Source organism: Tiliqua scincoides, chromosome 7, assembly GCF_035046505.1.
Source record: "Tiliqua scincoides isolate rTilSci1 chromosome 7, rTilSci1.hap2, whole genome shotgun sequence".
Classification (NCBI taxonomy): domain Eukaryota; kingdom Metazoa; phylum Chordata; class Lepidosauria; order Squamata; family Scincidae; genus Tiliqua; species Tiliqua scincoides.
Window position 1 is genome coordinate 68,992,904 of NC_089827.1, and position 17,679 is coordinate 69,010,582.

General features: G+C 46.6%; 2 pseudogenes; one reads left to right on the plus strand and one right to left on the minus strand.

Moving 5' to 3' along the window:
* Positions 1-7,844: 7,844 nt before the first annotated feature.
* LOC136657807 (5S ribosomal RNA) lies at positions 7,845-7,958 on the minus strand (annotated as a pseudogene).
* Positions 7,959-15,597: 7,639 nt separating this feature from the next.
* Positions 15,598-15,714, plus strand: LOC136658283 (5S ribosomal RNA; annotated as a pseudogene).
* The last annotated feature ends 1,965 nt before the right edge of the window (positions 15,715-17,679 follow it).

Sequence of the window (17,679 nt, forward strand, 5' to 3'; positions counted from 1 at the left end):
TGAGTCAAGCACCTGAGATCTGAAACAGTGAAAGATTTTTGTGCGGTAAACCGTGGACAGTTAGTTTGTTTTTGCTGCTCTTGTCACATTGCCTCTTTGGTCACATAAAAGAAGGCAGATGTTTGAAGTGCCATGAAATTTTCAACATGGAGAAAAAAAAAAAGGTGTGATCTACTGTGTTTCAGAAATAAAACCTGGCTGGCTATATGCAATGCTGTTTCTTGCTGTCCCACCATCTTTACCTTCTGCAGTTCAACAAGGTGCCTAAGAGAGTGGCAAGGAACTATTCACGGGAGTCATGATTTCTCTCTTTACTGAGCCTGATCCTGAAGGGCTTGCGCCAGCCCACCCCCAGCACGCACTGTAACAAACCTGCCATAAGGCATACCTGTGACAGTTGGTGCGCTCGGTCAGCACCCCTTGGAGGCCAGCCGGATCTCACCCAGTGCGCCGTACAAGCGCCAAGTGGTGGAACAGTAAGTCAGGGTGGGGAGGTAGGCGTTCTGGAGAGGGGGAGGGGAAGGGAAAGGTGTGGCAGGGGATTGGAGCAGGGCGGAAGAGTGTGGAGATGGTGGCAGGCCCTCTTGCCATTTCCAATCCCCCCTCCCGGCCCGGGAGACCAAACACGGGTCACCTTGAATCTGCATCTGAGTGGGTGCAGATTCGAGGAGACCCATCGGGGCTGCCTGGTTGCTACACGGGGTAAAGGAGTGTCAGATCTCTTACTCTGAGTAGCTCCAGCTCCGCTTCCCAGCCCAGCTGAATGCAGCAGTAGCCATTTTGGTGCCACTGCAACCCTGGATGCCGGGAACCATAGGATTGGGCTGTCAGTACCTTCTTCCCATCATTGCCCCAGAAGAACAGCTTGTACACATTTCATGTCTTTTTTATATACTACCGTTCAGAAGAAAAAACATCCCAGAGCAGTTTACAAACTAAACAACTATGAAGTAACCACAACTAATAAGACATTTAAAGTTGCAACATGAAAGGAAATCTCAGCGGAAGGTAAAAGCCCATCAGATATTTAAAGACTGGGGAAACAAAAAGGGTTTTGTCGGGCACCCAAAGGACATTAATGTAAGCTCCAGGCAAGCCTCCCTGCAGAGAGAATTCCATGAATATGGTGCTACAACTCTGGTATGGTTCCCCTGGGGGCTGGGGGATAAGAATAGGCCCTCAGTTTGGCTGTACTTGTCGTAAGAGGCGACTAAACAGCCACTGGGTAGATGGGACTCCTTAGCCTGGGAAGGCAACTCATCTGAGAGAAGGAAAACTCTAATCCCAAACCTCCACTGCCTTGTGGCTACATCCAGTTATGGAAAAGGCTTCAGGAGTCAACCTCGAGGCAAAATCCGGAGCCGGAGTCCCTGAGGCAGTTCATGGCCGAACACAGTCACGTTCTGGCAACTCCTGCGACGCTGCTGGAACCAACCGTATTGGCCTCTGCCTTTCCATTGGACCATTTCAGCGACGTGGAGAGGGGGGATTTGCTGCATGGGTAACAGTCTATCCTCCATATCTACTTTACCCAGGCTTTGCGCACTGGAGAGGACACTCTGTTCCAGAACACTATACAGAGCGCGATACCATAGTCTTCCGAGACTGAAGGATGCCAACAAAAGACTCAGAAGGCCCTCTCCTCACTTGTCTCCAGCCTTACCTCACCTTATATATTTACACAACTTAAAACATGGCAGTTTTTTGAGTGCCTACTACAAAACCCTGTATTTTCAGCCATAGGGGGCTGCTGCTTCCTTCCACTACCTGTTCCTTGCCCACACCTAGCTCCTTAGATGCTCCAAGAATGCTCTGCTTTTCCTATTAATGTGAAACTAGACAGGTATGGAGGTGGCACCAGAGTTCCAGCTAAGGGCACTGGGCTGTGATTCATTGTGCCTCACCCTGCTTGTTCACACCTAGTTAGGAAGAGGAAGATGGTGAGAAGGCAGCAGCGGCGCATGGTGGGGTGATGGAGGTGGGCTGCCTCAAGCAGTGCCTGACCTTTGTCGGGGCCTGAACAGGGCCAGTTCCAAGTTGACCTCCAACAAACTACCTTGCATAGCCCCTCTTACCTTGGTAGGCTCTGACTGAGATTCCTAATGCCCTAATGCTTGGCAGCTGGGATGGAGAAGCAGATATAGAGACTCACTCTATGGCTGCTTCCTCCAGGGACCTGCCTTCACAACTGGGAGCTTCTTCCCCACTCCATACCTGGGACTGCTGTGTGAATGCACAAGGGATGGGAGAGAGGAAATATCTATAGGGTGATTCTACCACCATTACATGAAAACTATGGACACAGATGTGGTCTCATGGATAGGTAGTGGACCTGCTGAGGACTCTGAGCAAAGGATAGCTGCTCCCTGATGCTGACCCCTGATGCTGGGCCTGGATATGAACAAATGGCAGACATAGACATGCCCACAGACCCTGAAGTCACACGTGCTGCTTCGTCCTATGTCCTGGTTATCATCTGTGGCTGTTGTGGTAGGGTGTGTGTAGGAGTCTCCAGCAGAGCAAAAAACAAGCGGCAGCGCAACAGAAACTCGAGGCTGATGTCCAAGGCAATCTCTTAGAAGGCAAAGAAGCACTTGACACGAGAGTTAGGTTCCATCACCAAGATATATTATATACAAGGATATTTACCATAACATGGTCTGGCATATAGCAACACACATATACGGCGTCCTGATTTCTATGCATCCTAACACCCAACACGCTCACCGTTGAGTGTTTGTCTGCGGCCTTGTTTTATGCACAAGGCATGCCCACAATCAGCTGCACAGAGTCAGCAATCAGGAACGGCTGCTACTTGTTACTTGCTACAAACAGTCTATTCACCATAGCGTTTGTCACATTCCTCTTGTACACAGGACCTGAATGATTTCCTGGGTTCAGACCTCAACAGTGGCCAATCTGCATCTGTATGACTTGCCTTTCCTAATGCCGTATGAATGCCTAATGCCTAATGATTGAGTTCCTTTTTGCCTACATAAATGTTTTGATTCCAGTTAAACTAGGTATAACCTGCAGGCACAATATGGTTTCTTGTGTGCTCCCCGAGGCATCTGGTGGGCCGCTGTGAGATACAGGAAGCAGGACTAGATGGGCCTTTGGCCTGATCCAGCGGGGCTCTTCTTATGTCGTTATGATCCCCTCTACAATTAGCCGTAAATGTAACTGAGCCACGGTTTCATTTTAAAAGTTGATAACTTGTGCTGTATTTGAAATGAAAACCATCCTGAATTGTGGGATTTGTGTGTGTGTGTGTTTTAAAAAAAAAAATAGCTACTTTTAAGGACTTCATAAGTTAGTAAAATATTTATTATGGCCTGATCTATGTTTTAAAATTGCAGGATCTAATTTAAGTGAAGGTATTTCTCCAACAGATGTAGATGTATTTATACAATGAGTTCTTTTTTTCAATTTTCTCATTACTTTGCATGGGCAAAATGGTTTCCCCAGATCTTCAGGGAATATACACTTGCCAACAGACCAGGAAGGAAGGAAGGAAAGAAGGCTCCTTCTTTTCATTAATACTTTCCTTCAGGATCTCAGGCAGATGAAAATTGACCAGTACTCCATGAAAACTGTTACCAAAAACACACACACACACACACACACTCAGGTGTTGGAAAAGGTTCTCAAGGACTGCAGAGATGGAGGTCAGGAAGTGGGCCCACAGGATGAGGAAGAAAGATTATGAAACCTTCTCGTGCTTGCCAAGAAACACTTCGAAGGAAGTCTCACGGAAGCTTCCGGCACATTGCCCTACTCCTAAAATATTTCTCATTAGAACGGTCACTTGGCTCACATAAATGGAGGCACTGCTAACCGGCCAATCCACAAGGCCGTTTGTTGCCAGATGGTTGCCTTCTGCGTCTCAATTCACGGGAGAACTTCCATCCGTCGCTTCAATGCATACAGACATTTTGTAAGAAGGGTTCTTACTGGAGCGATGCCAACACGGCAGTTGCCATTTTGAGGTTGGCAGTCTTTAGAGAGTTTTTCGGTTGGCGTTTCCAGAACTTTTCCAGCGATCTCTGCCAATACCAGCACCTATCAGCTACTGAGAGGGAACTTTAATCGACCCACATCTCACAGACAGCTGGCAGACGTCACTAAAATAAAACTTGTGGGCCCTTCAGAAACTTCTTGAGAAGTTTTTATATTCATGAGAGGGGTGGGAAGTAGTATAGAACGTCTGTGTTCCAGAGTCTGCTGGTCCAGAAATCTCTCTTCTCCCTCTCACTAACTGTGTTTTGTTCAGAGAGTACAGATGAGAAGCATTATGAGATCTCCAACAAGAGCTTTTGCTTCTGACTTTTTTTCCATCTCATGGTGCTCAGAGACACTTTTGGGGAAGGATAATATGCTCCTACACACTCTTTCTTGTCTTTCTCCTGTCCCATAATGTCACACTGACAAATTTTCAACAGGGAACCTGCAAACAATGAATCTGAGAGCCACCCCTTGTGCATCACCTTGGAACATTTGGTACCGAAATGTGGCCCCTCGTCCCCAGCTCTGCTTTTGTGTGAATCATGTTGAGGGGAGACAACACTGCGTACCTGTGGGGGATCTGTTCCAGGACCCCTGCGGATACTGAATTCTGCAGATAATTAAACCCACAGCCTGAGGACCTTATAACCAGTGGCGTCACTAGGGGGTATGGGGGGATGCAGGCTGCACCAGGTGACGCGCATGGGGAAAGGGGGATGATACCACTACTGGCCAAAATTTTTAAAATCTTGGTATTCTTGAATAATACCATCATGGGCACAATCCTACCCTGAGCTGGAACAGGCAAGCCAAAAGGCCTGCACTGTATCCAGCACAGGATAGGGGCCCAAAGTGGCTCAGCCAGAAGCAAGGGGAAACTTTTCCCCTTACTTCTGGGTAAACCATGCTGGCCACATGGGTCTCCTTGGACTTGTGCCACCTAAGGAGGTAGCACAAGTCTGAGGAGAGCGGAGCAGCTTGAAGTCACTCTGATCTCCCTGGGAATGGGGGTTGGGATCTGGCATAAGTGCCGGATCCCAGCCCCACCTCCCGCTCCCCACCCACTCACCCCCCGGAGCCACCCACCATCCGCCCTATTAACTTTAACTATTAGAATAATACCTGCTACCACAAACTTCTCATTACATAGTATGAAAGATGAAGACAGTTCATTGTCACTCACTCATACTCATCATATTTATCTTTGAATACAATACATTTATTTCAGGCACACTATATGTGAATAAATTGGATATTAAAAGGTAGATTCTCTTTATGTCTATATATACCCAAGTGCATACATTGGAGTAGAGAAAACCCAATGACAGCCTGTAAAGTAGAATTTGAAATGAGAATGAGTACTGCAGACTGCAAGCATTAAAAGGATGGCCAGTAATGGATTCTTCCACATAGATATTGATGGGAAAGAAACTGGCGGTGACTAACCAGGGAAAGATACCGTGGGATCGTGAGGTCAATGAAAATGTCACCTCGGTGCTCAGTGGCAATGAAAAAGGCAAATCCTGCGTTAGGAGGGATGAGAAAAAAATGATTGAAAATAAAACAGTAATGTAATGCTTTAAAATGAATCTACCCTGCGCCTACACTTGGAATACTATATGCAGTTTTGACTCTTCCATCTAAAAATGATACCTCACAGCAGGAAAAGCCAAGGTGCTTTTGGGGTTTTTTAGGTTGCAATGAAGACAACAAAGAGGGACGCAATAAATATTTGTTTAGAGAATTATTTATAATGCAGGGAAAGCAATTTCTTACTCTGTCTGATAGGGCACAGGATCATCCAGTGAAATCGTTTCACAGTAGATTCCGCATAGAATAAAGCAATTGGCATAATTAGCATGGAGAATCCAGTGGTGCTAGATGGGGCGATGACCGTTGACTTAGGAGCAGTGACATCACTGAGCCGGCTGTCGCCCTTGATGGGGTGATACAATTAGGTTGTCATGTCACCCCTTGTGTCATTGCGTTGCCCCCGCCCCTGGAACGGCTGTGACTTGGAGCCAGATGGAGGTGCAGGCGGGTGGGAGGCGGACCCGCCGCTGCCCCAAACGCTCAGTCAGAGAGGGATGAGCAGTGGGAGAGCCCGGCAAACCTCCGGATCACTGCAGGGGGCGCCCCAGCTTCCCCAGCCATGCTATGCCACTGCTTAGGAGACTTTTAAAGAAAGTTTGGCAAATCCACAGAGGACGGATCTCACAGAAGCCATGAGCGCTAAATGGAATTTCTCTATTCAGAGACTTTCTGCCTCTGACCATCAGCTGTTGGAGGCCAAACAATAAAGAAGAGTTGCCACTGAAAAGTCACATTTGCGGAGGTGCTAAACATACCTGGCAAACCGCAACTGGAAACAGCATGAACTAGATCAGGACTGTCCAGACCCCAGCCCACCAGATTCGGCGCCTGATCTAATCCTTCCCCCTGCATGAATGGGGCTTACCATCCCACCAGGGAGCCTCTGTTTCATGCCGCCAGTCTTCCCCGGCCAGCTGCTTCCAGATTCTGCCCCCCTTCCCCCAGCAAGCTTTGCACCTGGATTTCCGGGCAGAGGTGGCTGTCTGGAGCATGGTTTGGGGTAGATCGGTGGCAAGGTAAGCAGTCTCCCTGGCAGAATGGAACACTCCATTCATTCTGGGGAAGGCTTTCCTGGTGCTAGGTAGTCTCTAGTTTGGAGACCACTGGATTAGACGAACCCTTGGTCTGACAAAGGAAGCAGTTCTGATATTCTTATGAACTTTTTTTTTTCCTTCTAAAAGGAAAAAGTTAAGGATACATATCTAGGGATGCCACCCTAACTAGCACAAGTACACTGGCATTCCACAAGCTGTCGTCTCTGCTTCTTTTACCCTAGGCCAGCCCCCCAAGCAACCCCTCCCCCCTCCCCCCCTGCTCTTGAGGGTCAGGGAATCTCTCAGGAATGGTGTGAGATGCAGTGTGGGGATTGCAGTGCGGAGGGGAAATTCCCCAATGTGCAGTCCCAGCTTCCTTGACCTTCAGGAATGGACTGGGTGGGACAGGATATCTTGTAGGATAACTCCCCCTCCCCCACCCAGCAAATGCAATCTTTCCCTTGCAATTTTTAAAGCTTGAAATATCCTCTCATTTTCTCCCCCTTTCTATAGAAAGGGAAGATTGTAATTTATACTGAATGCTCTATCAAAATTACAAGTTAAAATGACATATATTGTTCTTGGAAGCTGCCCTGAGGACTCACAGCCAAAACGGATAGGATGCGGGATCTCCGTGATTGGATCTGCCAACATCTTTCTTCTTAGTTTACAAGCAGCCAGTGCTGATGGGGGGGGGGGAGAGTTTGAATCAGAGCTATGACACTGGGGGAAAGTGTCTAGGGGAAACACTTGACACTAGGGCTATGATACTAGGGAAAAGAATGATTAACCTTTATGAGGAAATATGTTGGCAACCTTCAGTCTCGAAAGACTATGGTATTGTGCTCTGAATGGTGGTTCTGGAACAGCATCTAGTGTGGCTGAAAAGGCCGATTCGGGAGTGACAATCCCTTCCACACTGGGAGCAAGTGTAGTGTGACCCTGGTCTGTCTCCCTGGCTGTGGGCCTTCCTTCTTTGCCTCTTTGCCTCAGACTGTTGGCCAAGTGTCTCTTCAAACTGAGGAAATAATTACACTTTCAAATATGCTATATAAATTGTGACGTAGCGAAACAACAACATGTCTGAGAAGTCCTTGAGGTCTTTCCGATGCAGGGTCAGCACCCGCATTGTGTCAAAATCCATGGGTGCCAAACCTACAGATGAGAAGGGCGGTTGGTTGGCAACCTTCAGTCTCGAAAGACTATGGTATAAGCCGACAGCACCCGGTATTCCCAGGCGGTCTCCCATCCAAGTACTAACCAGGCCCGACCCTGCTTAGCTTCCGAGATCAGACGAGATCGGGCATGTGCAGGGTAACTGTACGCATATTGCATGGTGCTGACTTGCTACACTGGCATAGCTAGATTTTCACAGCTTCAATTTTCATACTGTACAGAGATGACACCATAGTAATCCTTTTTTTCTCCCTCATGAATATTTTTTGGTATGAGTAGAATGCAGAAACCTTGAAGAAATTGCTGTGGGAGTTCAAAACTATTTTTTAAAATAATATACATTTCATCCCTGCCACAAGCCAGGAATGTCGGAGACTCATCTCTCTTTTCTCTTAACCCAGGCCTTGATTGCGATACATAAACAAAAAAGACCCTACTGGAATCCGCAAACAGTGGTTATCTAAACCCCTCAGATACTAAAGGTCGGCAGATGCCTGTTAGAACAGGACAGAAGCACAACCTTCAAAGCATACTCTGGGTTGAATATTTCACATTTGCACAATAGGCCCTATACCAAGGATGTGCCAATACACCACGGAGAGACTCAAGTTGGGTTCTGAGTCCCCACCCCCTTTGACTCGACATGCACGAATCTTAATGGGCGGCCTTAATGGTGCAGCAACTGTTACCCTGCACATGCCCAATCTTGTCTGATTTTGGAAGCTAAGCAGGGTCAGGCTTGGTTAGTACTTGGATGGGAGACCGCTTGGGAATACCGGGTGCTGTCGGCTTATACCATAGTCTTTCGAGACTGAATGGTTGCCAACCATTTAATGGTGCAGCCTTAGGGCCCAATCCTATTCAACTTTCCAGTCCTGATGGTGCCACAATGCAGCCCTGAAGTAAGGGAACAAATTCCTTTACCTTGCAGTCTCCATGCCTGCCCCCCCCCCCACCTCAGGATGCAGCAGATGCCCCATTGACAAGGCTGTATCAGTGCTGGGAAGTTGGATAGGATTGGGCCTTTAGTCCTCTAATTTTCCTTATTTAAGGAAATGTTATTAGAGCCTGCACTAGAAATAAAGCATTAGATACATGCTACAGGTTAAGGAATGGATAGGAACTAAGCTGGCTCAAGAGTTATTGCTCTCAAGCCAAGGACCGTAGAAAAGCCATGACGTTTTTCTTCAGTTGTCCAAAGGCAAGAAAGGCCAAGAAAGTTTGGTTTTGAAATGTGCCTGTGTCCTGTTGAAATCAGTGGCATTTAAACACACAGTTAGTGACAAAGCCTATTGATTTCCGTGTGACTCCACCTTGATTTCAACAGGGACTTAATAACATTTAATGCTCCCTGGATTTTCTCCAGCACAATCTGTTGTACAAGAAGTTGATTTATGCTGCTCACAACTCCAGCCGCAGGTTTTATAAGAAGGCTTCCCAAATCATGATGCTTCCCACAGTATAAACTATAAATCTTTCCTGAGGGAGAGGCTGACAGTTAATTATTTGGGTTATCATGTAAATTAATGAAGTGTAGATTAATGGAGGCCTACTGTAATTAGAATTTGTTTTCCTTTAAGACATTGAAAATCTTTATTATGTTCTTTCCAAGGTGGGCAAAGTCATTTCCTCAGATTTCAGATGACCTCAGATTCTTACCAAGAATCATTGGTAGGGTTGGGAGGAAACTTGGGGGTCATCTAGACCAACCCCATGCTTGACCAACCCCTCACCATCCTAATTGCCCTTCTCCAAACCTGCTCCAGCTTACTGATGTCCTCATAAAATAGGATGCCCCAAACTGAACACAGTAGTCCAAGTCGGGGCATACCTTGGTTATGGCCATTGTGGACACCTGCCCTGGGCACCACTTGAAGGAAGTGCCATGCCACTGAGCAGAAGGAACAATGGGGGGGGGAGCCAGATCACAAAGCAGCTGTCCATCATGGGGGTGACATGCTGGCCTCTCACACCAGGTGACGGAAACCCTAGTGACACCACTGTGGTGCATAGAACTGATAAACTGCCAGGTTTGATCTGAAAAGCGTTGCAAAAAGATTTCAGATAAGACCTGAAAATGTCTCTGAAAGCTTCTGCCCATCCCTCGTGCTGCTTTCCCCAGTAACACAGTTTCATCATACAGGAAAACACACAGATAAAGATGAAGATACCAGTAAATTTATGATATTTCTTTCCCTCATTTGGAAACATTTATTCAAGTGCACAGCCTCAAAATTAGCATGTTACACACTATGGTCTGCTGTTCACGTTATGCTGTGCAGAGTAAAATGGTGAAAACCACTCCCTTTGAAAAAAAAACAACAACCAAAAAACAAAAAAAAGGCCTTGGAGACACGCAGCCAATCCACTTAAATGGTGCCAGGGACATCAACATCAAATAGAAAGCATGCCACCAAACTGTAGTGGCTAGAGGTAAAGTATTATGCCCCCTGCAAAGGGAGAATGGCTCTCCCTGCACAATGAGCCCAATACAAAAATAAGCACTGAAAGCCTTTGCTATTTGTCTGTCTGCCAAAGGATGACGGAGCCATACTGAGGGCCAAACGAGATGTTACAGTTGAGCCTGTGGTTTGTATTGATAAACAACTTTTGTTTCAAAAAATAGCCAGTGAATTGGGACTGTACGGGACACATAAAGAGCTCTGAATCAGCCCACCCACATTCCATAGCTACTATTTGCCAGGGGTGGGGATGGGGTGTTGGAAACTCCATTTGATACCAATGGGAGCTTTGTTCTCTTGTGAAAGAGCAGGGATGGGGTGGCAATCTGGATGAAGAGCGTGGTGAGGGATAAGGTTAAAGCCCCCAGACCCCCACCAAGGTCTATATGACTTGTTGCCACCTTTCTGCTGGTTTTGATTGACTATGGGTTATTTTTTTTACTGTTGCTTTGAGTGCAGGCTTGGGCCTTAGAGGTATGATGTAGAGCAGGGGTGCCCAAACCCCAGCCCAGGGGCCACTTGTGTACCTCAGGGACTCCCAAACCAGCCTGCAGGGAGCCCCCAGTCTCCCCAGGGGCCACTTGTGGATCTCAGGGACTCCCAAAATGGCCCACAGGGAGCCCCCAGTCTCCAATAAGCCTGTGACCCTCCAGATACTTGTTGCAGCCTGCGCTGGCCTGATGCAACTGCTGTGTCAAACATAAGCCCCAGGGGTCCGATGCAGCCCATGGAAGCTCTTCATATTGCCCTCGGGCTCTCCCAGCACCACCACCAGCTGCTCTCAACTGCTGAGCAGCGTTGAGGTGTCACTGCTGACAGGGCAGCCTGCGTGATAAATGGTTCCTCCAAATCTTGAAAATATGGTCAAAATTTGCGCATTTTCTCATCTGTCATTTGCAGCTGATGAGTTCCTGAGTCAGAAAAATGTGCTTATATCTGGTAGTGCCTTGTTTAGAGCGCAATCATAAGCTCTTGTTGTGCTGGTGCAAGTCCCTTGCGCCGGCCCGGGAGGGTCGCAAATGTGTCATACAGCACGTTTGTGCCTCCATGGGAGTAAGCTGTGCTGGCCCACAGAGGTGTGCCAGCCTGCAGAGGCCAAATCCACCCTCCACAGGGGCAAGGAAAGGTAGGTCTGCACCGGCTGAGATTAGCCGATGCAGGGGGCAGATGGGCAGGTGGAGGGCAGGGAGGAGGCGGGAGGGAGGTGTTTCGAGGCGGGGGTGGGAAGACAGTGGGCAGGTTCATGGGCGGGTGGGGAGTTGGAGGTGGGGCTAGGACCCAGCAGTTATGCTGAACCCTAACCCCCCGTTCCTAGGCAGCGCAGAGCAGCTCTGCTCTGTTCTGCTCAGATCTGTGCCATCTCATCAGGTGGCGCAGATCTGAGTAAACCTATTGGGGCTGCAGTGGCTCTTCCCGGGTAAGGAGAGAAGTTCCCCAAACTTGCTCTGGATACAGCGCAGGCCTCCTGGCCTGCCTGTTCCAGTGCAAGCCAGGATTGCACAGCCCATGACATCACATCCTGTTTTATGACATCACTTCGGCCCTCAGCAGGCATCATGGATGCAGTTTCCATCTGCTGAATGAAACAAGTTTGAGACCCCTGATCTAGGCCCTCTTCATCCATACTGCCTTACTTTGAAACGTACCTAAAAGCAGTTACAGTCTGGTGCTTTAGTCTTTCATTTTGTATTAGTAAAGCCGAAACGCATTTTCAAAAACTGCCTTCGACATCAATCAGAAAAGAAGCTGCTCAGGATGAACCTTTGCCCTTATCTTCTATATCGGGGTCTCCAAACCCCGGCCGGATGGCTAGATGCGGCCCGCAGTGAGCCTCTATCTGGCCTGCGGCCAGCCTCTTGTCCCCTGACTGCCTCTGGCCCACTCGACTGAACATGACCAGAGCTGTGCTCTGATTGCATCTGGAGGGTGTTCTGAGGGCTGGAGAGGCTGAGTGAATGAGCCCACTCATTCATTTATTCATTCATCTAAGTTCCATCTCTAATTTATTTCTTTAAATTTTATGTTTAAATTTTTTTTCCAGCCCTCAGCACTGTGCCAGATATTTCATGTGGCCCTCCGGCCAAAACATTTGGAGACCCCTGGTCTATATCTTAGTCTCCAAACTGCTCTTAGGCTGCTTAGGACTAGAACAACAATGACATGGCAGGTCTAGCATCCAAAAACTGCACCTGGGGTTAAGGAAACAGTAATGAGATTTTTTATTAAACTTTTAGAAATATCTCATTGAAGAGGAAGCAATAAAATGTTTTTTTTGGGTTATTGCTCAGACAGCAAAGTTAAATCTTCCATTATACCTGGTGTAACAAATCATTTTTGGAAACTGCCTGGAACGATGAAACCTGTAAAATCTAATGTCTCTGGATTCATCTCTAGTTAATGAGCCAACCGTTTATTGGAAAGCTTTCTGACCTCCCTTTTGCACATTTCTTGCTCTCTCTGTCTCAGTGGAGAGATGTGAACCTCACCCTTTTTGTCAAAGGGTCAAACGGTCCATGTCGGTTTTTAAAAATCGCTAGTCACAAAGAGAGACTTATTTGAAGAGGACCTCTTTATCTCTTTCCAGAGCCAGTCATTTGTTGCTATGGTTTAGGAGCAGATATGTCAAATGGGATCTTCTTCCTGGGTTGAACAGAAGAAGGAGAGCTAATTCCAGTCCTACTAAAAACAGTCATGACTGTGGTTTCAATTTGATGGACCTGGGTATAAGTCCCATTGCAGGGGGATTTCCAATCTTTACTGCACCATGACCCATTTCGTCTGACGTGATGCTCCTGTTGATACTGGGGGAGGTCCCAGAGGCCACTTCCAGGTGATGCCAGGCCAGAAACCTGCTCTACAGTGTCTTTGCAGACCTCAGAATGGCCTGCAGATGCCTCTGAAAGCTACTTCCAGTTTCCAGAGGCAAACTGGGAGATGCCTTCCAAAAACCAGAAGTAGCTTCAGAGTCTTCTGCAGGCCATTCTGAGGCCTGCAGAGTAGGCCCCCGGCCTGGCATCACCTGGAAGAAGCGTCTCTGGAGCCTCCCCATGCCTCCAGAATGGCTGCAATTTGGAGCCAAGCAGGATGGGTGTGAGAGCCCAGGTCACAACCCACCTGGCATGGGCTCACACTCCACCAGTGGGCTGCGACCCACACTTTAGGAAACCCTGCCCTATTATATACAGCCGGACATTCTTCTGAGTAAATAAGCATATGATTGGGCTGCATGTCTTAGGGCGCAATCCTAACCAACTTTCCAACACTGGCATAGCTGTGCCAGTGGGGCATGTGCTGCATCCTGCAGTTGGGGGGCACTCACGGAGTCCTCCTCAAAGTAAGGGAATGTTTGTTCCCTTACCTCAGAGCTGCATTGCCCTTATGTCGGTGCTGGAAAGTGGGTTAGAATTGCGCCCTTAAGCACTTAAGTGAGACATAATTTACTTGTTCCATTAGTTCCCTGGGGACTGGATTGGGGCAAGAGGTGCATTTCCCAAATATTAGCCCTAGTTCCAAAGAATGAAATATATGGAGAATCCTAGAGGATCCATTTCACCTTCAGAACCTGCACATTGATTGCAGACACTTTGTCTCATATGCAGGACCACATATGTTTACGAGAACATTTACGTTTACGAGAACGTGGGGTATCCTTCTGATTCTTTTTGCATCAGGTTCTGATTCTGGTTTCTACCAAGTGATCCCAGTTGCTCTGTGAAATGGTCTTCTTACTGTGAATGCTTCCTTGAAGATGATCTGGCTGAAACTATAAACCTTGCAAATTGGCACTGCCCTCTGATCCTGGTTTTTGAGAGACTGCCAGACAGCCCAATCCTACCGAAGTTCCCACACCACAATCCCTACAGGAATTTCAGCTGTAGGAGGCCTCCTTGAGGTAAAGGGACATTTGTCTCCTGCTGGGTAAGCCCCAGCAGTCACAACAGGTCAACAGGCTCAAGTCCGCTTTAATCTGTTTTGGGCATCAGGCCTAAGAACAGGATAGAATACGGCATGCACAGGCAGAGCCAGTTCCACCCCCTCCTTGGCCCGACCTTTCCCCACCCCACTGCTGCCCTCCCCCTGCCCAGTTCCACAACTTCCAGTTGGGCAGAAAAAGGGTGCATCACCACAGGGTATTGCTCTACCAACTGCATGGGAGAAGGTCCATCATCAGGGTGATGTTCTGGCCTCCCGCACTGGGTGACAGAAACCCTATATTTCCACTCGTAGCAATAAAAATCCATATCTGAGGACCTGTGAAAAGAAAAAAAAATCTTAAATCTTTCTCTTACATTCAACATGCCATGCCACCTATTAGATTTCTGACAGAATTCCAACCAGCCTATTAAAATCCATAAACAACTTCTAACACACATTATTCCCAAACGTTAACCATTCCTTTCCAGTTGTAATCGCTGGTAATATCGTTTGCTGCTTTAGCAACTCTTTCAGTTGGAGATGACATTACAATCAGAGTGTTGCAACCAGTGAATAACTCACACACAAAAAATGTTCTGTTTCGTTTACACAACTGCAGGAAATCCCTCGTCAGGTTTCGTTCCAAATTTCTGAACGTGATTTGAAAGACCTGTAAGAAAGAATTCCTCTGGGCTCTCCAGCTTAAAAAAAAAAAAAAAAAAGACTCATTCTTGCTATATTTCCATATTAATTGCTTGAGCTATTACAAATAGCATTTCTAATTGGCTTTTGAAGACTTATTGAACTTTAGTAATCAAGTCCATAAGGCACTCTTGAAAATGTTGGCTCCAACCCACTTTCATCTACTTGTCTGCCCACACATTGTGTAATACATGCAGAATGAAGTGTCCTATACTCTCCCAGCTCACTCTTTGCACAGAATGCATGGAGATGTACAAAATCCAAAGGTCATTAATAGAGGGTGGGGTTTGTGGGTGATTAAAGAAATAAAAACACATAACACCGCTTTCTGCACTTCTCATTTTTGTTTTAAAAAAATTCTATAATACATCTACATATTTTCTAACACCTCTGAATGCATGTGGTTGTGCCTGCTGACACTATACCAACTATATCACCTACCTAGTACACACTTTTAAAGTGATTACAATTTATAAAAATGCACATTATAAAAATGCTGTTGGAAAAACAAACACACAATACCACTTTCTGCACTTCCAATTTTGGAAAACACCAAAATCCGTGAAAAAAATAAAACTGTTCTCACCCACTTCTAATCATTAAGCTTTGCATCAGGGTTGCAAAAAGCAGGCTTTTAAAAATCACTTTTAAAAAAATGTGTTCTATCATGTTTGTTTTTTTCTTTTGTTCCCAGTGAAATTGAATTGATGGTTTGCATTTGTTACCCTGCACATGCCTGCTCTCGTCTGATCTCAGAAGCTAAGCAGGGTCAGGCCTGGTTAGTACTTGGATGGGAGACCACCTAGGAATACCAGGTGCTGTCGGCTTATACCATAGTCTTTCGAGACTGAAGGTTGCCAACCATTTGCTTGAAAGCTGCCATATCACACTCATGGCTAAGTCCCACTGATTAACTTTCAGAGACTCAAAGGAAATTCATGACTTAAAGCATGACTTTAAGTTCCTTTCAGGAACTTAAGTCATGCTTATGCATGACTGGCTGTCAGACTGCAGCCTTACAGCCAGGGCCGGCCTGTGTAGAGAAGACTCCCTGATACATCTACTGCAACTTGTGGGTTGGCTGGGGATCAGGAAGAGGTACAGGAGAGGTACATAAAGAAATTTTTACTTGCCTCCTCTGCCGTGCACTGGTCCCATGAAGGCCTACTCAGATCTATCCCAGGATACAATCCTATACACACTTTCCTGGGAGTGAGTGCCTTTGGAAACTATGGAACTTACTTCTGAGTAGACCTGCATAGGCTTGTGCCTTACAATTGTAAGGTCTGACGCAGCCAAGAGCTTTCTCACTGCTTCGGATCTGTGTCTACCTAAGGCCCAACCCCAATCAATTATACATTAGACAAATCCACTAAAAGAGGTCTGGAGTTTCTGCCAATAACCAGACACTCCCTTGGCTGGGAATTCAGGCTTTGCTTCTCTCCCCCAGCACAGCAGGATTGTTCTATCACTGCTGTGTAGTCTTCTGCGTTGCCCGTTTCCCTGAGCAGGGAGAAGTTCCAGGGGTGGGAGAACCAGATTGGATTTCTTCTGGGTGAGAGCTTTGGAAATCTACAGTGTCTTTGTCATGTCTGCTTTGTTTCCAAATGTGCAAGGAAAATAGAGCTAGAGGCAGAACGTACTGTTTGGTTGCACCTTTAAAGTCAGTACCTGCAACTAAATAAGACCCAATCCTAATTCAGTTCCCACATGGTGATGCAGCCATGCCAGTGTGGACTCTGCTGCATCCCACATGGGAGTTTAGGCTGCTGGAGGTCTCCTCAAGGTAAGGGGATATTTGTCCCTTGCCCCAAAGTAAGCTCAGTGACTGCAATGGGATAACTCAGACCTGTGCCAGCAATTTGTTCCCTTACTTCAGGGCTGTGTTGTGGCTGTATTGGCACTGGAAAGTTGGATAGGATTGGGCTCTCAGTTTTTTTAAAAAAAACTGAAGCTGGAACAACAGCCATTCTAACCTTTAGTGAACTCCAGTCAAGTGACTCGAATCCGAGTTGTGAAAACACATGTTTTTTGCTGACTTGTGGGAACTCGAGTCTTACATGTGAATGATTTGGGCAGTGAATTGAGTCATGCAAAATCCAGAAGCCAATTTAAGCAGCCCACATTTACTTTTACATCATGGTCCCTGCCTGATGCAACCCTCCTATTTTAATTTAGTTATTTTCTAAATATACCAGTGGGAATTTGAACTTGTGACCCCAAGAACTAACCCACATCAATTACTGGCTGCCTTAGCTTACTGGACTATTGAAAGCCCTAGTACTTACCTAAGCAAAGAGAGGGGATATAGCTACTGAAAGGCAGCTATTTCTACAGAAGCTGTTCATACAATTTTATGATTTGTTTTCTTTGCCTCAGAAGTTGGAAAATCAGTGTGGTGTAGTGGTTACGTAGAATGCTTGACTTGAATTGTGGTGCTTCCCAAGTTTGAATCTTTCCCTCTGTTGATAGGCCAGTAATTTATGAATGGTGTGGCTGCCTATTGAAAAGTCATATTACACTCGAGTCCCAAAAAGGTTTTGAAAAAATCCCCATGGCTGCCCATTAAGATTCAAGTCTGAGTCAAATCAAAGGGGGCAGGGGACTTGAGTCCAGTTTTGGTAGATTAGCACATCCCTAGTCTGCCCTATCTACAAAGTAGTGGATTTATAGCATGTTCTGTTTGTGTACAGAAACAGAGGCAAGCCCGGAAGGCCTCAGGATGAGAAAGGCCGTGTGAGAGAACTGGGGAAATAGTTTCACTTTTTACAAGACAAAGGCCCAAATCCTAA